This window comes from Helianthus annuus, chromosome 2 (assembly GCF_002127325.2).
Source record: "Helianthus annuus cultivar XRQ/B chromosome 2, HanXRQr2.0-SUNRISE, whole genome shotgun sequence".
Lineage (NCBI taxonomy): Eukaryota > Viridiplantae > Streptophyta > Magnoliopsida > Asterales > Asteraceae > Helianthus > Helianthus annuus.
Window position 1 is genome coordinate 106,511,833 of NC_035434.2, and position 22,754 is coordinate 106,534,586.

A 22,754-nucleotide genomic window follows, 5' to 3' on the forward strand; every position below is an offset into this window, starting at 1 on the left:
AGGAATAACCGTGGTGGTAATGGGAACCGCCCACAAGGAAACCAGGGAGGTGATGGAGACCGTGTTAATAATGCTAACCAAGCGGGCGCCATGAATCGGAACCAGGGAAACCATCAAGCTGGAAACAATGGTGGAAACGGGCAGAGGCCCGGATGTTTCAATTATGGAGATCAAGGGCATTTCAAGAAGAATTGCCCAGAGCTAAACCAGGCACGCGGAAGAGTGTTTAACATGGAAGCCAGGGAAGCGCGCCAGGATCCCAACGTTGTCACTGGTACGTTCCCTGTAAACCAACGCTATGCATCCGTTTTGTTTGATACTGGTGCCGATTATAGCTTCGTATCGTTAGAATTTAAGAACATGCTTGGTTTAGCCGCTAGTAAGTTAGATATTCCATACTCGATCGAATTAGCGAATGGGAAGTTAGTAGAAGCTAACGAGGTGATTCGAGGTTGCGTAATCGAGCTGGGAGAGCGTGAGTTTGCTCTCGATCTACTACCAGTCCAGTTGGGAAGCTTCGATGTGGTAGTAGGGATGGATTGGTTATCGAGTAACAAGGCAGAGATAGTTTGTCACGAGAAGATTATTCGTATCCCGACCGATGATGGTGAGACCATTGTTGTTCATGGGGAGAAGCGTGAGACGCCGTTAAGGATGATTAGCTGCCTGAAAGCGAGGAAGTGTTTGCAAAAAGGATGTATTGCTTTTCTGGCACACATTGTGGATAAGAAGGCTGCTGAGCCAAAGATCGAAGACATCCCTGTCGTGAGGAAATACCCAGAAGTCTTTCCAGAAGACTTGCCTGGCTTGCCACCTCAAAGGCAAGTGGAGTTTCGCATCGACTTAGTTCCAGGCGCCGCGCCTGTGGCTAAGGCACCCTACAGACTTGCTCCGTCTGAGATGCAAGAACTGTCGACGCAACTTCAAGAGTTGTTAGACAAGGGTTTTATCCGACCAAGCTTCTCGCCTTGGGGAGCTCCAGTTTTGTTTGTGAAGAAGAAGGACGGTAGTTTCCGTATGTGCATCGACTATAGAGAGTTGAACAAGCTGACAATCAAGAATAGGTATCCCCTGCCAAGAATCGATGATCTGTTCGACCAGCTTCAAGGTTCAAGCTTCTATTCAAAGATCGATCTTCGATCTGGGTACCATCAGCTACGAATACAGGAGGAGAGTATCCCAAAGACAGCCTTCAGAACTCGATATGGACACTACGAGTTTCTGGTTATGCCGTTTGGTTTGACAAACGCACCTGCAGTGTTCATGGATTTGATGAACCGAGTTTGTAAGCCATACCTGGATAAGTTCGTGATCGTATTCATCGATGACATCCTGATTTATTCGAAGACAAAGACTGAGCATGAGCAGCATCTTAGAGCCATTCTGGAGCTACTAAAGAAGGAACAATTGTACGCCAAGTTCTCTAAGTGTGAGTTTTGGCTACGTGAGGTGCAATTCCTTGGGCACGTGGTGAATGGAGATGGAATCCACGTGGATCCCACCAAGATCGAGGCGATCAAAGATTGGGAAACGCCAAAAACGCCAACCGAGATTCGGCAGTTCTTGGGTTTGGCTGGCTATTATCGAAGGTTCATCGAGAACTTTTCTAAGATCGCTCAACCGTTAACGCTCCTCACGCAAAAGGATAAGAAGTTTGATTGGGGAATCAAACAGGATGAGGCGTTTCAGATATTGAAAGATAAGCTTTGCAACGCGCCGATCTTAGCTCTACCGGAAGGCACTGACGATTTCGTGGTATACTGCGACGCATCGCGTCAAGGATTGGGTTGTGTGTTGATGCAACATCAAAAGGTTATCGCCTACGCATCACGCCAACTGAAAGTGCACGAAAAGAACTATACCACTCATGATTTGGAGCTAGGCGCAGTGGTCTTTGCTTTGAAGATCTGGAGACACTACCTTTACGGTACAAAGTGCACAATCTTCACAGATCACAAGAGCCTCCAGCATATATTCAACCAGAAGGAGTTGAACATGAGGCAAAGGCGATGGGTCGAGTTGTTGAACGATTACGACTGCGAGATCAAGTATCATCCAGGGAAAGCGAATGTGGTCGCTGATGCCCTAAGTCGTAAAGAGAGAATCAAGCCCATAAGGGTTAGGGCTATGGAAATGATAATTCAAACCGACCTTTCCTCACGCGTTCGTGCAGCACAGAAGGAAGCTCTCAAGGAGGGAAACCTTGGGGAAGAATATCTCCGTGGGATGGAGAAGATATTGGTGCCAAACAGGGAAGGAACGTTGTGTTTTGAGAAAAGGATTTGGGTTCCTCTGTTTGGTGATTTAAGAGAGATTATTTTTGATGAAGCTCACAAGTCGCGGTACTCTATCCACCCTGGAGCGGATAAGATGTACCAAGATCTTAAAGATTATTACTGGTGGCCTAGGATGAAAGGCGATGTTGCTATTTACGTGAGCAAATGTCTAACTTGCTCCAAGGTTAAGGCGGAATACCAGAAGCCTTCGGGACTTCTGCAGCAACCAAAAATTCCCCAGTGGAAGTGGGAAGAAATCTCCATGGATTTTATTACGAAGTTGCCAAGGACGCCAAGAGGCCATGACACTATCTGGGTGATAGTGGATCGCTTAACAAAGTCAGCACACTTCTTGCCTATCCGCGAGAAGGATCACACAAGCAAATTGGCTGAAATCTACATGAGAGAGATTGTTACACGCCATGGAGTACCTCTCTCGATTATTTCTGATAGAGATGGGAGGTTCGTATCGAGGATATGGCAATCCTTCCAGGAAGCTTTTGGCTCAAAGCTGAATATGAGCACAACTTTTCACCCGCAGACCGACGGTCAAAGCGAGCGGACGATTCAGACGTTGGAGGACATGCTGAGAGCATGTGTGATGGATTTAGGCGGTAGCTGGGATAAGCATTTACCCCTGGTTGAGTTTTCATACAACAACAGCTACCACACCAGTATTGGTGCCGCGCCATTCGAAGCTTTATATGGGCGCAAGTGCAGGTTGCCGCTCTGTTGGTCTGACGCAGGTGATAGACAATTGGTAGGTCCCGATGTAGTTCAGGAAACTACAGAAAGATCGCGCAAATCCGAGATCGCATTAGTGCGGCTCGTGACCGTCAGAAGACCTACGCAGATCTGAAAAGGAAACCTCAGGAGTTTGAGGTTGGGGATATGGTCTTGTTAAAGGTATCACCCTGGAAGGGTGTGGCACGCTTTGGGAAGCGTGGGAAGTTGAATCCGCGCTACATTGGTCCTTTCAAGGTTTTGGAAAGAATTGGGACCGTAGCATACAAGTTGGATCTACCTGCCGAACTGAATGATGTTCACGATACATTTCATGTATCCAATCTGAAGAGAAGTCCAACTCAAGTTAACGTTGCCATTCCTACTGACGAAATTCATATTGATGACACGCTCCACTTCGTTGAAGAACCTGTCGAGGTCACGGATTGGAAAATTAACAAGACCCGCCGGAGCAGTGTCAAGCTCGTCAAAGTTCGCTGGAATGCTAGACATGGTCCTGAGTTCACCTGGGAGCGTGAAGACCGAATGAAGGAGAAATACCCCCACTTATTTCCTGAGAACCCTGCTTCTACAAGCAGAGCTTAAAATTTCGGGACGAAATTTTTCTAATGGGGGGAGAATGTGACAACCCTCACAAAACCAGGTATCCGTACGACTTAATTAACTATTAATTGTTGCCTAATTACTGTGCTTAACTGAGATTTCTGATAAACTGCTACTTGATTGTTGATACTTGTACATATCTGCATCATACTTTGGTTTTTCCGTCACTACATTATTTACTTACTGAACTCTAGTGACAAACATGATGCACAAAAGCACAGTAGCATTTGAACGGATAACCTATTGAACATGCTGATATAGCCAGCATCAGGCAAACACTGCCTCTAAAGGCCTGAATGAGCCAGAAATATTTTGCTACACCCATAGTGTGTGTAGGGATACAAGGGTTGTATAACTGCGTCTCTAGGAATAAGATACAGAGATTGGATGTGCCTAAAACGTACTCTAAGCACGAAACACAGCACTTTTGTCAACATACTAGCTTCTAGCTAATTAATAAAGTGCCAAAACATAAGGAAATATTCCTGACACTTTGCAGAATAAATCGTGTCGCTAAAAATATTATTTACAACGCTTAAAGGATTACTTAAGCACTTTAACGGATTACTATCCAACCGAACAACCGGACAATACCCGGAACATAAAAATAATGCCAGGATTATTATTGGTATTTTTCTGAGCCAGTTAGGGTCCCTGATTACCCTAACACCCGCACTATAACGCGTCAAACAACTAACGGGGTTAACCTCTAAAAGTAACCTACTTTATGTAACTGAGCACTAACTGAACGATCAAGACCCAACCGGATACCCCCCCCCCCCTTTTGGGCCGGTTCCATTCTAATGGAACTAAGGGTACAACTTTTTGATTATTAAATTAGATTTCGTGGATATCTAGGGACATAAGAATCCGATGGACGAAGGAGCTTGAATTCTCTATAAATACCTCTCTCACACACACAAGATTACACACACACACAATCACCAACTTCTCACTCTCTCTTGCTCTCCTCTCCTCTCGGCCGTGACCACCCACCCCCATCCATCATACTTTCGGTTCTTGTCTTGCCATTCCAAGGGTACACAAGTGTTGGGGATCACGTATTAGGAGCTTTGAAGCAAGCGGAAGTTGAAGGACCACGTTCATTTGCTTTTATCCACGCCATTTTCGCCAAAGATCTTCCCTAGCCCCGAGCTAGAGGTATAACATTTAAAACTTGTTCTTGATCGTATCTAAAGTGGTTAAAAGGAATTTTAACGGTTAAAAGTCGGTAACCCATCTTTTGAACCTATAAAGTCTACTAAAACTCGAATATTGTTGGTTAAAAGCATATAACGCGTGTAAAAGTCGTAGTATTCGAATATGTTGGTTGTAGAGACCCGATCTACGAGGTGGTGGCTCTTATCATCGTTTAACCCGACTTTGTTAAGATCATGTATCTTAACATAAGCTTGTTTCTAGCGGTACGAGGGTTAAAAGGTGAAACTCCACCACACGGGAAACATGAACTTGTGTAAAAGTGTTTTGACATGTAAAATAGTATTTAAAACGAGCCGATCTACGTATGTACAAGTGGTATATTCGTAGAACCGGGTGTCGAGAAAATCATGTTTTATATAAGTTAAATAACATGCTAACAAATATGATTTTTATAAACTACAAGTGTATAAACTCTTGTGAAACGAAAGATCCGACAAAATAACAATTTTTATAAAAAGTTGTCGGGAAGTTGTAAAGGAAGATTTGTTCTAAAAACGGGGTTTTTACAAGACTAAATTATTTTATACATAGATCCACTAAATATAAGGTGATCTACATTACGACTTTCGGAAAAATTACAAGTTCATGTAATAATGCGATTTTACATACTAGTCTACAAGTTTGAAGTGTTGAAACTTGTGTAATGTGTTGGAAATTGATTGGTTGATTTAAAAGAAGTGTTGAAATGATTTTGTAAAAGAAAATGATACGCTTAAAAGCGTGGCCACCTCCAGTTACAGGGGAAACTCTGGCGAAATTTTCTAAAATCTAACACTTAGAATTATTTACAAGTGTTAGACTACTTTTGACATATTTTCAAATATATTTCGCCATGACTTTATTTACAAATATTCGGAGGTGGGGTTTTCACAAAAACTAAACGTGATAAATATTTATTCGATAAATATATTTTTCACAACACTGTTTATGATTATTTTGTGAAAATGTATAAATATTATTTTTAGAGTAAAAATAATATTTACTAACTTTGCCGAACCCAAAATAATACCAACGCCTACACGACAAACATATAGTTACAACGGTAATTACTATTACCACTTAATCGCCAAAACGTAACTTACGCTTTATACGGAAATATTCACGAATGCGTATGTTGTCAACATATTATTTTGGCAGGTATTATGCGAAGAGAAAATATATTATTTTTGAGAAAAATAATTATATTTTGGGAATGAGAAATAAAATATATTAAGTGAGACTTAATATTATAAACACGCATGTATTAATTCCCCCATCCTTGGGAAGGAGATTTTCTACCAAGTATATACACGGAACGGTTGTCTAACCGTTTCCCGAAAAATTAAACTATAAAGCTAAGGCACGGCCATCCGTCTAATAGAATTAGCACATGTAGGTCGTTGCACAGCAGTTGGATATTTGGATTACTTGGTATTGTGACGCACTCACTGTGAGTTCATGTCCCCCTTTTCTCTTAACTGTTTTCAGTTTTATAAACTGTGGGGGTGAAATACATGTTACTATGATTATGAATATGTTTATACATGGTATGGTTAGCGTAAGGAGGTTTACTACTTAGATCATGTGAGTGGGTAGGCGCAACTTGAGGCCATTAATCCTCGTAGTAGGACCGAGGGACAGGAGCGGTAGATCTATCTGGGTGTAGCGAGCCCAGCCCCAGGTCCAGCATAACGGACCTCGGGGTGACTTAGTGCCCGACGCATAAATCCGCTAGGTTTGAGTCATCCCCACTTGCACTTCACACATATCAATGGCCTTGCAAACCATTGGTGATCTCTTTTTCCTTATTTGCTACATACCAGGTTTTTGATAAAGATAAAGGTTTATTTACTCACTTTCGCATGAACTCGCTCAACATTATTGTTGATTTTTCAACTTACATGTATTTCAGGAAATTAACGATCTGGCGCGGTATGGCTTGTTTTCCGCGGCATTAGGCTCGAGGTCATCCAGGGTTCGAGGCTTGTGACTCTTTCCTGGACAAGTCACAGTCCCTGAACCATGTTTACTTTAAGTTTGCATTTGTAATGTTTAGACAAGATTATGGTTGTCGGGTGTTAACCCGTTAAGACAATGTTTTACTATTTTATTATCAATGGATGATCTTGCATATTTTTAATTCATATAGCTTGTTATGATTAAGCTATGGTATTAAGAAGTCACACCAAATTAACCACGCTTCCGCAAAGCCAGGGTGTGACATCAAAAGCATATAAACATATTAGCGTAACATATGTTAAACCTTCTTATTAGGGTACCATGTGTTAAACCTCCCTAATTAGGTAAACATATTAGTGTAACATGTGTTAAACCTGTCTCATTTTTATCAAATGATGTAAACGTGTGTTAAACCCGTCTTATTACCATGTGTTAAACCTTTCCTATCAGGTAAACATGTTAGTGTAACATGTGTTACACCTGTCTTATTTTTATCAGATTATGTAACATGTGTTAAACCTGTATTATTTCTATCAGATTAGTTAACATGTGTTAAGCTCTCATATTTTTTCCAAGTTATCTAACAAGTGTTAAACTTGTCTTATTTTTATAAAAATATGTAACATATATTAAACCTGACTTTATTTTATCAAAAACATATTAGGTAACCTGTTTTATTTTAATGAAATTAAGTAACATGTGTTAAACCTGTTTTATTTGCAGCAACAAAGAGAGTAACAAGATCGCAAACTGGTAAGATACCGAAAAAGCGAAAGAAAGTATACAAAGAAACGAACGATGAATGGGATGAAGAAAGAGAAGAATGCCACTCATATTATGTTGTCGCCCTCTAACACTTTGAACGGCTCTCATATTCTGTTGCCGCCCTTTAACAAATGGGAGCAGGAAAACGAAGGAGGTGAGAAAGTTGCGGACGAAGTATGCCACTCATAATATTCTGTTGTCGCCCTCTAATACTTTGAAAGGCAAGGTAGAAGCTGCCTCATTTATGGGAGGGCACTGAGTGTGGTAGTGTTGTCTTTTCTACAGTTTTTGTGGGAACATCTATGGTTGTTTTTGTAGTTATCTTGGGTACCATAACTTTTGTTTATAACAAGTCAACTGGCTAGTGATATATGCATGGTGGTTTTTGTAACTATCATAGTCACCACGAATTTTATTTATTTTAAATTATGGCCATAACCCAAAATACAATATGACCATTCTGGTCTTCTCTGTAATATGTTGGTGTCTGGATGTTAAATAGTTATGGTGGGAAATGTATTTGGTTGGTAGTTATCAGTTAACATGTGTTATTAGTTAACATGTTTTATTCATTACCAATTGTAAGAAAAGTAGTAGACGAGCATTGGGTGGTCAACATATTGTTTCAATTGTAACCTTTGATACCAATTAACAAGTGTAACATGTGTTACACATCTTACGTAAGTAAATGCAGTACATGGTGGAACGTGTAAGTAACATGTGTTACATAAAATGTAGTGAATAAAAACAAGGCACATATATAGTGAATAACATACATATACATGTAACATGAGTAACTTGTGTTACATACGATGTAGTGAATAACATACGTATACATGTAACATGAGTATATGCACCACAAAGGCATACGCATGTTACATGTGTGTATGAAACACACTTGGTATATATAAAACACTTAGTATATGTAACATGTATACATCCAAACATGCTAGTACATGTGATTTGTAACACACGTTACAAAAGTATATGCAACACATGGGAATCATTGTCATCTAATATAATCGAAGTAATCACATAAAAGAAGTGTGTAACATAAGTAATACATGATGGTTTGATTGGTTACCAAATTGGTTACAGAGGTGCACCCTTTTAAAAAACAAATATAGGTCGTTAAACATAAAAAGTGGTAAAGGTAACATATAAAAGTGGTACCATACACAAGAATATACACATCTAGTAAAACAAGTTAAGGGAAACTATGCCATTGTCAAATTACAACCAAAATACATGTTGAAACACGAGCGGGATATTGTTTATGTTTCACATGAAACGTACATACGTTAAACTAAGTAAGGAAGAACATACTGAGCTTCACCAATCATGTTGTACCTGGGAAAAAAGAGGGTAGGCGGTTAGCACAAAATCATGTTACAAGTCGGGGGTAACATATGTAACAAGTGTCAGAACTCAATAAAATGCATAGTCTTATTCGAACCCTTTACATTATCCAGATACATGTCACAATGCCTGTTGTTATTTGAAAAAGATAGACAATTTTAAGATGTGTAACACATGTTACAACTACCTATTCTTTTCAAGTAACAATGAAAAAAGATATCTTTACTGTTACTTCAAAACAATAAGAAATTGTAACATGTGTTACACATATTAGGAAAGATTGTAATATAAGAGCTACATGTGTAACACATGTTACAACTGCCTATTGTTTTGAAGTAATAATGAAGGAATCTTTTTTCACAACATTATACAGGTACATGTAAGAATGCCTATTGCTACTTCAAAACAATAGATAATTCTAACATCTATAACACATCTTAGAAGGCCGACATGTAAAGGTGTCATAAATGTAATATGTGTACATGTGTAAAGTTTTGCTATGTAATATGTGTACATGTGTAAAGTTCTGCTATAACACATATAACACACGTTACAAACATGTGTTACATATGTGCATAAAAAGGGGTTGGGGGTAACTATAAGTAACATGTGTAACGTTGTTACTACATATAAGTAACTTTTTTTATTTGTAAAATAAACGAGATATTCCAAATAAATTATGAAGTTTCAAAAGGTAATGAAAATGTGTTATCCAAGTGAAGTTCATCTAAAAAACATTTTTGCATTTAAAATCACTATTACGTTAAGTATATATGTGTAACTCCCTGTAACAACATATATTACCTCAAAGTGTAACACATGTTACAAGATATAGCACAAACAGTTTAGAATGCAACTGGCATAAATGTAACATACGTATCTAATTATGCCAGCAAAAAATGTAATAACGTACGTATACATGTAACATGAGTATATGCACCACAAGTAACATGAGTATATGCACCACAAGTCATACGCATGTTACATGTGTGTATGAAACACACATGGAATATATGTGTATGAAAAACACTTGGTATGTGTAACATGTATACATCCAAACATGCTAGTACATGTGATTTGTAACACAAGTTACAAATGTATATGCAACACATGGGAATCAATGTCAAATAATATAAACCAAACCACTTGTGTGTGTTTTTGGTCAAAAGTCTCACGGGAATCATTGTCAAATAATATGCAACACATGGGAATCATTGTCAAATAATATAACAGTTACTGTTCAGATCAAATGTCTCAAACAAGCAACCAAACCAAACACAATTTTTTTTATAAAATAAACGAGATCATCAACGATTAGATTATGGACTTTTTAAAGGTAACTAACATATAACAACAACAACAACAATCATTATCTCAATTCTAAATTTTTTTAATACATGTAAAACAAAAAAAAAATACCCAACAAACTATCAAATCTATTTTACTAATACACACACAAAATCATTCAACTTTTACCAAATAAATAACATTAAGACATGGAACCAGTCCGTGTCATACTTGTGAGTATGTTCTTTGTGTTCTAACAACTTTTTCTCTTAACCAAAACCCATGAACCAAATGATTTCTGACCTGCTTCTCTCTCACACAATTGTGTGTGTGTTCTTGGTGTTCTAACAACTTTCTCTCTCTAAAACCCATGAACCAAATGATTTCTGACCTGCTTCTCACTCGCACACTTGTGTGTGTTTTTGGTCTTGGTGTTCCAATAATTTTCCCTCTCTAAAACTCATGCAACCAAACGATTTCAGCCTGCTTCGATCTTCAGATCCGGTGGCTTCGATCTTCAGATCTGGTGGCTTCAAAAGAAAGGGATGAGTACATGAACACATGGTGTCTTCGATCTTCAGATCTGGTGGCTTTGATCTTCGATATTCAGATCTCGTAGCTTTGATGGTGGCTTTGATGAAAATGTGATGTTTCTCTCTCTAATATCTAATGAATTATTTTGAAAATTGTTAGATAAAAAGTGATATATGAGAGAGAGAGAGAGAGAAAGAGAGAGAGAGAGAGATGACATAAAGAAAATGATGGGATGGGGAAGGGTGAGGTGGTGGTTAAAACAAAATGACTAAATTGCCCTTTGATCATGTGTTTTTAATAGATGATGTGGATCAAACCTGTCCACACAATCTAGGTTTCCCAAGTTTTCTAGATTAAATGGGTTTTCCAGAGATACTTACATTATATATATATATATATATATATATATATATATATATATATATATATATATATATAGGGAAAGGTTCAAATGAAAACCACTAGTTATTGTGAAAACTCGAAAACTAATTAAAAAAGCCAAAAGAACATACAAATTTTTTTTTATTTTTTTTTTTGCAAACCAAATTTCGCAGGTTTTTTTATATAAAAAAATTTGTGTAGTGCACATGTGTAATACTACACATGTGTATGTGTACTACACATGTGTATTATTACACATGTGTACTACAAATTTTTTTTTGGAAAAAAAGTTTTTTTTTATATATAAAAACCAGCGACTTTTATAAAAAAATTGAAAAAAAAAATTTTGTGTGTTTTTTAGGCTTTTTTTAGTTAGTTTTCAAGTTTTCACAATAAAAGTGATTTTCATTTGAACCTCCCTTATATATATATATATATATATATATATATATATATATATATATATATATATATAGGGTAGGGATCCTAAGAGAAGTCCACCCTATTTGAGAAACTTGAGAAGCATTCTGGACCACACATTTCCCTAAGCTTTTCGTAATATACACATATGTATAGTTTAAAATCAACTATATACATATATGTATATTGTCAAATCTTGAATTATACACATGTGTATATAGTCAATTTTAAATTATACATATGTGTATATTACGAATAGCTTAAAGAAAATGTGTGGTCCAGAATGCTTCTCAAGTTTCTCAATTAGCCTAGTGCTTCTCACACGATCCTAACCCTATATATATATATATATATATAGGGTAGGGATCCTAAGAGAAGTCCACCTATTTGAGAAACTTGAGAAGCATTCTGGACCACACATTTCCCTAAGCTTTTCGTAATATACACATATGTATAGTTTAAAATCAACTATATACATATATGTATATTGTCAAATCTTGAATTATACACATGTGTATATAGTCAATTTTAAATTATACATATGTGTATATTACGAATAGCTTAAAGAAAATGTGTGGTCCAGAATGCTTCTCAAGTTTCTCAATTAGCCTAGTGCTTCTCACACGATACTAACCCTATATATATATATATATATATATATATATATATATATATAGGGGCTAACCTTCTGGGGTAGCCCAGTTGGCCAGCCTCACCCAGCCTCTTCTTGAGGTCACCGGTTCGATTCCCGGCAATGCCCTTATGGGGTGTTGGGGCTCTTCACCGTGGGTAATCACCGCCAGGAAGCTATGGGGCTAAGATAGCTTGCGGAGTTGCAATACTCCGGCGGATGGGAGGTCCGTGCAACTACCCCCTCCCCTTTATATATATAGGGGAGGTTCAAATGAAAACCACTTTTATTGTGAAAACTTGAAAACTAACTAAAAAAAGCCTAAAAAACACACAAAAATTTTTTTTTTTCAATTTCTTTTATAAAAATCGCTGATTTTTATATATAAAAAAAACTTTTCAAAAAAAAAAATTTGTAGTACACATGTGCACTACACAATTTTTTTTTTTGAAATTCTTTTATATAGAAAAACCTGCAAAATTTGGTTTGCAAAAAAAAAAAAAAAAATTGTATGTTTTTTTGGCTTTTTTAATTAGTTTTCGAGTTTTCACAATAACTAGTGGTTTTCATTTGAACCTTCCCCTATATATATATATATATATATATATATATATATATACACATATATATATATATATATTCGAAAACTTGACATTGAAACGAATATAAACAAATGTATCTCTTTTATAAGAATTCAGATTCTAGACGCTTGATAAATATAAATAGTTATATTTACTTTATAAGATTTCTGAATATTAAATGTTTGCAATAATATAACAAAAACGATATTTAGTTCATAAGAGAGTTCAAAGTCGGCGTTTGGAATAAATATAAATCGTTAAGTTTATGTCATTTAAGTATACAATACGATATTGGCGATGAAAATGAAATGAATATAACAATTATATTTACTTTATAAAAGTATACAAAGTCTTCGATTTATTGGTGTTTTGAAATAAGCATAAATAACTATATTTGTTTTATATAAACAACAAGTTTCGTAACTTATAACTCGTGTTTGGATAATATTATAATCTCGTTTGATATGTTATACAATGTCGCTAAAATTGAGTATACACTTATATTCATTTGTATAAAATACCTTGGATTCCAATATGTGTCGTTTTTAAAACAAAATACGTTTCGTATATCGTATTTTTACAAAAAAACGGACAGAGTTCCCTTTGTTTTTGAACGACCCGACAATCAAAGTTGTCGATATTTTCATCAAAATTCAACAATATTTCAATAATATAAACACTATACGTATAATTTTTCGTCAATGTATCAAAAGTAGCTAATATTTAATCGATTCAGGTTGAGCTCGATCGCGTAAACTATCCATAATCTAAACTATATGACTAAAACTTTCGCGTCGTTTAAATGTTGTTACCGGGTCATGATGTCGAATGTGTTGACCCGACAGTTGACCTGACATTGACTGGTTGACCAGTGTTGACTCGCTTTGACCGGCTGACTGATGCCGAATCTGACCGGAGTGAACCCGCAACAGCATCGAGCTTGACTTGTACCAATCCGAACCAAAACAAAACAACAAAACAAAAATATGTTGATTATAATCTGCGTAATCGTTTCGAGTTTACCCGAAAGAAAAAAATGCTCACCGGAATTCCTAAACATTAACCGAGATTTCCCAACAAAACCGTTGACCTGGTTGATCAGGTGTTGACTGTGCGTTGACAGAGTCGACTCGGTTTGAACCGAGTCGACCGGGTGTGACCCGCTGGCTTGAATGTAACACCCCGAAAAAGGGTTTGGTGATTAAACCATGTTAACACTACAAGACGGGTAAAATACAGTTAGTGGTAAAACTTACGCAATAAATTTTAGGATTTGAATAAATAAATCTAATATTTATTAAAAGGATGAGAAATACTTTGAGAAAAAGCAAAGTATGTAAAAGGCCCGAGATTTAACGGGACTTAAAATAAAACGGGTCGAGAACAAGATAAAGTAACTAGGAAATAAATAACATAGTACAAGTCTTGTAATTAAATGAAAGAACAAAATATCAAGTTATAAACCAAATTAAAGTTGAGGGGCTTATGTTGTTAAATTTAAAACTTAATAATAAAAAAAACACCAAACACCCATTTTGGGGTGTCTGGTCGATCAGGAACACAGGGGGCGACCAAGACTCCCCTCACAACCCTAGCTCTTGCATTTTCACCAAATTGAAGGCTCAAATCTGCTCCGAATCGAAATCCAAGCATAGATTAGTGATCACCTCAGTGAAGGGATCATGAGGTATGCGAAATTTTACTATGTGGTTCCATCTTAAATTTTAGATGAACTTGTGAGATTCGAATCTGAGCTTGCATGTTCGTTGTTTGGATGAAATTAGGGATGAAACTATGTCTAGGAGTAAACCCTAGTCATTTATTTGTTAAATTGATGTTCATGATTGTGAATTCATGATCATACTCTCATGTGTCAAGTGGGTTTTGGAGAATTATGTTAAACACTAGGATTATCTTTGTTAACTTAGTGTATTAGAGCTCTATGAAGCAAATCCAGATTTGTTGATACGAAGATTTGTCATGAACACGTGAAAAGATGTTTAAATCTTGGTTAAATAGTTAGTCATGAGCTTGATTTCTAGTAGTAAAAATTTCATGCGCATAAGGTGTTCGATGTAATGCCTAAGTGAAATTGAGTACCTACTAGTTCATATGAAGAACTTGATTATATAAGGTGTTGTGATGAATGCTAGTGATATGATGAACGGGTCTCACTTATAGATGAGAACCCATAGTTCTTGTGAAATGAATGAATGAATTAGTCTTGATAATTGCTAGAACTAACTAAAGTGATGGAAATGTGATAAACATGGTTAGAACTTTGGTTAAAACGGTGGTCTAAAGATAACGCCTACCGGGTAATTAAAGAATGCTAAAACTAGTTGATGAATTCGAATATGCAATTAGTATACTAATGGGCATTTGACTTTTAAAAAGGTCAAACTGACCTACAATGTGATGAATGATAATTAGATATAGAAATGCGTAAGGTGGAATAATCGTACTAAGTCATGATTAAACTAACCACCTTGTGAATGATGAATAACAGTTGGCGCTTAACCAGCTAGGTGAAGCTTGGGGAGAAAGCGGGTCAAACAAATCAAGTACGAGATGAAAAGCGTAAATCGGATGAGAAGTAAGTAAAGCTTACATCCTTTTTACAAGATATGCATTTAATTCTCGGTTACAATTACGGCAAAGGTTGTATTCGAACTTTGATTCCGACACGAAGTGGTACGGGTCGGAATATATCAAAAATGCGAAATGGAAATTTGGTCATAGATGACATATATAAATTGAATCTTTGAATGGCCACTTTGTAAGTAGGCCTAAATGAATAAAAACAAATGGGAAATGGTGATATCGTCATGTATAAAAATGGATAAGGGTTGAAGTTTAAATCTACACCAATTGGCATAAGCCATGTTGAGTTAACGTGTACGAAACGGATTTAAAAGTCATAACTAAATGGTAAGGAATCCGAAATAACTTACTTAATAAAATGGTAAATAAACACCATTGGAATATAAGCGCAAAATGGTTGGTCGTTTAGACTAAACGGGTCAAATGGTAATGTTAATACCATTTGAAAAATCACGACTAATAAGCACTTGTCGAGTCTTATGCTTACAGGAAAAAGCGGCTTACGAATTAGTGTTGCTATGAAATAGCAAATTGTTGAAGCAAGGTATTAAAACGGGTCAATAGTCTGACCCAAGCCAGGTACGCAAACATAAGGATGTAGTTAGAAGTAATATTTTGGTCAACTATTAGCGAAAGTCCTTCGTTACAAAAAGAAGGACTAAAATTGACCAAAAGGCCCTTGAGGGGTAAACTGGGCAAACAACCTTTAAGAGTTGTTTAGAGTTAAGCGTTTTGTTAAATGGAGTCCTTGGGATATGTATAAAAATGGGGATAGGATGTAAACTAATAGAAGCGTGATTTAAAGCTTGTAAATGTTAAACACCCTTAACGGGTCAAAACAAGTATATATGCAAAATAGGATAAGATTGCATAAGAAGCCCGTAACTAGAACTTAATATAATAGGATATATCGAAAATATGAAGATCATGAGAATTTGGGATCAAACAAATATGTTTGTTTGATAAAGTGCATAAATGGGTTAAAATCTGATAAAAAGGTAACGAGTCGAAGGCTTAGAAGTCTCAAAATTTATTATGTTGGATGTTGGATTTTAACTCCATATGATGGAGAATTAAATTACGGACGCGTAGGAAAAAGAATCGGGTAAAACGGATTAAAAACGAGAGAGTTATGCTATTTTCTATGAAAACAGGTCATGCTGGGAATGTACAGCAACTGTTTAAGCAACATTCTGTGAAAACATGGGCTAGGCGTCACGCGACGCACCCTAGTTCCGGAAAAATGCTATTTTTTTGTTTGTTTAACCCATGGAACTTGTTTAAACTTATTTTTTTTAACTATCAAAACTAACTTTTAAGTTGGTTTTGATCATAGGTGAATGCCAAGAGTGCCCGGATGAAGATCAAGCTCGATGAAGAACCGAACACGAGATTAAAGCTTCCGCACGGCGTTACGTCGTAACTTTTAAACGACGAACTCAATTACATTATGTTGTACTATTTTTTTAAAAAAATTGTAAAACTTTTAGTAAACTCGTATTGTCATACATATGTGTAATCGTATAAATATGTGTTTATACGAAACTTATATAAAATATTGTATTATAAGAAGCTAGGTCTTACAAGTTGGTAATCAGAGCTCATGGTTAAAAAGTAAAGTGTGTTCGGTTCGAGGCTTGATCGCAAATCCGGTAAGTACATGTATGTTAATGATTTAGCATGTTAAAGTGTTGTAAACAACACATATGGTTATCGTGTAATACACGTTACACCAATAAAAACGATATAGAGCAGATATAGTCAACGAAATTACACGCGTTGATGCGTATAGTAGAAAAGCCTTGTATTATAATGCAGGCATCCATTAATGTCGAGATTGCTAACTTTTGTGAATGTTTTAATTGAAGAACACTCGCATCTGAAGATGACGAGAGTTGAACGAATTGTGGATATGACGGTGGAATGGTCCGAGGTATGACGAGAAGAGCATACTCATCAAGGACCTAAACCGCGTAGTGATCGCAAACAAGGATAAAGGCATGGAAAGCCCGTTAGGGCAAGCATTACCAGGTGCACGCTTTTAAATTTAATCGCACAGGTAGTAATATGCAACAAATATGTAGAAATTGAAAGTTGCATATGTAGATTAAAAACTTGGAAAAACCCGAATAGAAAATGTATTTGGGATATTGTTTCCAAGAGAAACAAATAGTGGCATTACTTACATAGGGCGTAATGTGAAAACTATAAAAAGGTCATGCGTGTCATGTGTTAATCACTTACTCTGGCCAAGTAAGTAGTGGCATATGATACCATGAGCTTCTTGTAGCGGACACATTTACGTCTGATGTAGTAAGGGCGGGGTGAATGGGACCAACTTAAATGGTACCCAAATAAATCAAATAAATAAGATGTTTGATAGTAAACGTAAATGCAAGTCGGACGACGGAAGCGTATTACGTTAAAATGACGAGCCCGAGAGAAGGGACAAAGATCGAAGTAAATGAAAATACAAACCAACTAACGAGAATGCTAAGGCATGGGGATAAAGGTTTGACTGACATAAGTGATGAAATTCACGTGGACAAGTCAAACAAATTAAATAATTAATAAACAACTTAATTGAATAAAAGCGATGGATTTCGCTAAGACGACCAAATAAATTAAAATGATGTCTAAAACCATATAAGAATTGTTACATGATAATGATTATGGTAAAAATACCCGATGGACGGGTAGGATTGTGGGTAAATGCGTAAACCGAGAGACGGGAACGCGAAATAGAAAGTCAAAAGACTCAAAAGACTCGGAATAGGAGTCATGACTAAAGGATGACAAGAATTTTCGCAAACATAAATTTTGGTAATTATGTTCAACCATTTCAAAGTTGGACGGGTCAAATAGAGAATGAAGTTTGACATTCATAAGTGATGAAAATTCATCCAAAATGAGTCAAACGAGTCAATTAAGCAATAACGCTTAATATAATAGGAAACGCAAACTGGTGAAACCGGAAAGCTAAAAAAAACAATAAGATAGAAGGACCCGAGTAATGGGTTGTAAAGGAGTATAAGGATGAACCGGGTAACGATAAGCGTAGGACAAATCGACGTGTAAATGACGTTATAAGTCGTAAAGTCGGAAAGATAGTCCAAAAGTAAACAAATGAAACCTTAGACTACGGTCAAGGTCAACTAAAGTTCAAAAGCAAAATTAAATGATTCCAAACATAACAAAGGATGCTTTAAAGCTATATAAGTATAAATAGACATTTGAAGGTAGACGTGAATAAAAGACGATCTATGGGATCATCATAACCTACGGGATAAAACGTAGTGATAAGGTCTACGAGACCAAGGAGACCGTTGGGTCATAAATAGAAAGAAACGAACTGTTGGGTCTCACCTTAAAAGGTGAAACATATAAAGAAATAGCCCATGAGGCTAAGTGAAGAAACCTACGGGTCAATATTGTAAAGCAAGGGAAACTGGTTACAATTCTCCGTGTAAAATAATAACGGTCAGGAATAAAACTTAGAACGGAAATTCCTAGACATGAGAAAAAGATATAAGACAAGGAGAAAATGTAAACTAAAAATTTAGTTTTTAGTCAAAAGCAATATTTTAACAAACATAAGTAGTATAAGATGGTTTAGAAAATCTTAAACACACATAAGGCCGGAGATGGCAAAATAGTATACCCGTGTGACGGGGTATGAAGTGACGGTGGCTAATTAGTCTAGCCGGCAAAACTATTCAAAGTTAAGAAAATGTCATGAAAAATACAAAACGCTTGTTAATATAAGACAAGCGCGTGATAAACCTGTTAACAGACTAATGAAACTAAGCGGACACGTGACAACTCGGTCAATAAAGATAAAGGATATAAGCTGAAAGTAACGGCCCGCGAGACCTTACACATGAAAGATGTACGTGTAAAACGTGTTGGACCGTGTTGAGACCCTAAACAGTCAGTATAAGGCAGTTCATCATTGAATACAGAGGCGGAATCAAAGTATACAATGTCACACAGCTATCTCCTTTCAATTTTCTCTTTATAAACACTTTCTGAGTTAAATATAATGATTTCTGACAAAATTTTGACAGCACCTCGACTCTAATTCCGCTCCAACTGTTATAGAATGAAATCTCACAACAACTATATATAGTAGTGCTGATTCCGCTCGAAATCGTTCGAGCGGAACCCCATGAGATTTCGGGCGGAATCACTAGTTTAACCCTAGGAGCGGAATCACCTACTTGTCTCTAGGAGCGGAATCACATGCATACTTGATTTCGCTTCAAATGACACAAATGTCATTTGGAGCGGAATTACATCCTAAGACCCACTTTTTGATTTCCAAGCTCCGTACAACCTATCTAGACTTAAGACTCGATTAAGACGTAGTAAACAGACATTTAGTGCACCAACAAAACGAGAACGGAAAACAATAAATTATGGGTTGTCAATTTCCTTGATATGAACAATTGACATAGTTAAAGAGAAAAACGTTAAACTAAAATTCAGTTTTAGTAAGAAATAGTGTTTTTACAAATATAAATTCTGATAGGAGTTCAAATAGTAAGCATGAAGGATACAAGTTTTGACACTAATAGGCACAAGACGATATATTCGAAAAAGTGATGTTTTCGAAAATAAAAGGTTGATATGAATTAAACATGATGTGACATAATCACGGTCAAGAAATGCAATGTGAGGTAGAATAACATTATAACCAAGCGAGCGGTAAAAGTAACTGGACTAATAAGCCTAGTTAGTGAGACCGATTAAGGTCAACAATTCAAATCAAGAAATTGGTTTGCTTGTAAGAGGTAGATTCGGTATAACTGAACCAAATAAATAAATTTGAAAACAAAAGAATTTGTTGCTAAAAGTGAAAGAATTCACTAAAGACATTTAAACGGGTCAAAGTAACGGATTCATAAGGAATCCGATAGTATATGAAAGCGATGGATATCGCTAAGTTAACTAAACTAGTGGAAATAATGAGATTACCTTAGTCCAAGTTGCACTATGTCGTATGAAATACGTAGACAATAAGTGACCAAAAAGATGTTACCATACTTATCTGGTAATACTAACAATTGGTTAAAAGTATAAGTAATGTTTAAAAGATTTCTCGGATCAAATGCATTGAGTTTAAACTCAATGAATTATGTAAGAAAAGGTTTCGAGGACGAAACCTCTCTAAGGGGTGTAGACTTGTAACACCCCGAAAACGGGTTTGGTGATTAAACCATGTTAACACTACAGGACGGGTAAAATACAGTTAGTGGTAAAACTTACCCGGTAAATTTTAGGATTTGAATAAATAAATCTAATATTTATTAAAATGATGAGAAATACTTTGAGAAAAAGCAAAGTATGTAAAAGGCCCGAGATTTAATGGGACTTAAAATAAAACGGGTCGAGAACAAGATAAAGTAACTAGGAAATAAATAACATAGTACAAGTCTTGTAATTAAATGAAAGAACAAAATATCAAGTTATAAACCAAACTAAAGTTGAGGGGCTTATGTTGTTAAATTTGAAACTTAATAATAAAAAAAAACACCAAACACCCATTTTGGGGTGTCTGGTCGATCAGGAACACAGGGGGCGACCAAGACTCCCCTCACAACCCTAGCTCTTGCATTTTCACCAAATTGAAGGCTCATAACCCGTAACAGAACTAGACTTGAACAAAAGTTAAAACTCATACCCGAACGAAAACTGAATCTGAAACTCAAGCTGAAACGAGGTCCGAACCAAATAATCTTGAACCTGGATCTAGAATCTCATACCTGAACATCATCGGCCGCAACAGACAACATCATCATCTCCGTCATCGTCGGAAAGAGAACAGACACCACCGCCGTCGCCGCCGTTGACGGCGGCGCTGCCCTCACTCGCCGATCTCTCTCTCTCTCTCTCTCTCTCTCTCATCTTCTCGTTTCTTTCTATCTCTCGCTGATGTCTCTTTCTCCTTCTTGCTCGAGCCGTCGACAGTCACCATGACACCACTACTGCCGCCGCCGTGAGTGGCGGCATCGCTGCCACGGTTGTCGTAACTGGGTGTCGGCCATCCTCCTTTCCCCGATTCTCTCCCTCTAACAGTCTCCCTCTCTCTTTTCGATGTGTAAAGGTGTGATTGGGGTGTTTTGCAGGTGACACGTAGAGGGGGGTTGGGTGTATCTCCTTCACAGATGGGAAATGGGAGGTTAGGGTTGTATGTTTGGTTTTGGATGTTGTCTGTAATGTAATCGAGTGGGAGAGGAGGAGAAGATAAGGTGAGGGTTACTTAGGGTTTTCAAAGTTGAAAGAGAAGGAGCAGAGAAAGCGTGCGTGTTTGGTCTGAGGTTTTTAATCTCAAAGATAAGGTTACACTACAAATTTATACTTAGGGTTTTCTTGTGGGCTTGGGCTTGGGCTTGGGCCTAGGGCCCACAAGCACACTTCCCGTATTTTAGTGGCCCGTTATATTCCTACGAACCCGTTAACCAAAATCCGAACTCTCCGTACGTTAGAAATTTAAAATTTTTGATTTAAAAATATGTAAAATCGTGTCGGTATTCGTCGTTGTCGCGTTTGATCGTAGGTTGCGCTAAATCGCGTAAAAAGCGTCGTTCGCCGTTTAAATCCGTTTTTCGATTCGGCTTTAACTACGGATGTAAAAATTTAATTATGAAGCTAGAATGTATCGTAAAAATTTAATATTTGTCGGTGTTGTCAGTATTTTGTTCGGTTTCATTTCGTTGTCGATTAACGTTCTGCAGGTTTTTTCGTAAACCACCGTTCGCGCACTGTAAAGCAGGTTAGCCGTTCCTAGGCACTCCACAGGCATAATTAATTTAATTTACGTCTTAAACACTATTTATTATCGACCTAATGTTTTTTTTGCGCGTAATTAGAAGCTGTTAATTACCGGTTGTCACACCACCATCATCCATTGTCCATCATAGAGTGTGTGAGTCGTCTCGGGATCCAAGATTGATCGTAAGAGTTCTTGACAATCAAAGGCCATGTTTGCCTAAGTCTCTTACATCACTTGGTGAAGACAAGTGTTAATGACTTTTTATTTTTAATCTTTTGCAATTTTTAATTGGTTTTGTATTAGTGACTTTAATTACTAGTTTCTTACGTTGAAGGTTATTCTTCCTTATCGTTTGTCCGTGGTGTCTTGGCATTATTTTACTGTCTATATAAAATAAAAGATTTTCACCATTCATATCTCCACGGTCTATATCGAGGTATGTTAGCTACCTGGTCGGGGGTTAAGGGAACGGTTTGGTAAGAGTCTTGCCATTGTTCAGTGTATAGATCCTACAAAGGACCTGGGTCAAATTTAGTAGGACCTCCTTCAATACCCACCGGCATTGGATGGCAGGGGTCCAAAATCTTTGATCCCCTCATAAGTTAAACTACTATTAAAACTTTAACCCGGCTACT

At 36.9% G+C, this 22,754-nt stretch overlaps 1 protein-coding gene across 1 annotated transcript in view; it reads right to left on the bottom strand.

The window, feature by feature from the left end:
* LOC110893890 overlaps positions 1 to 22,754 on the bottom strand; it is an 80,440-nt gene that overhangs the window by 35,950 nt on the left and 21,736 nt on the right. The gene's annotated exons all lie outside the window — the stretch shown is intronic.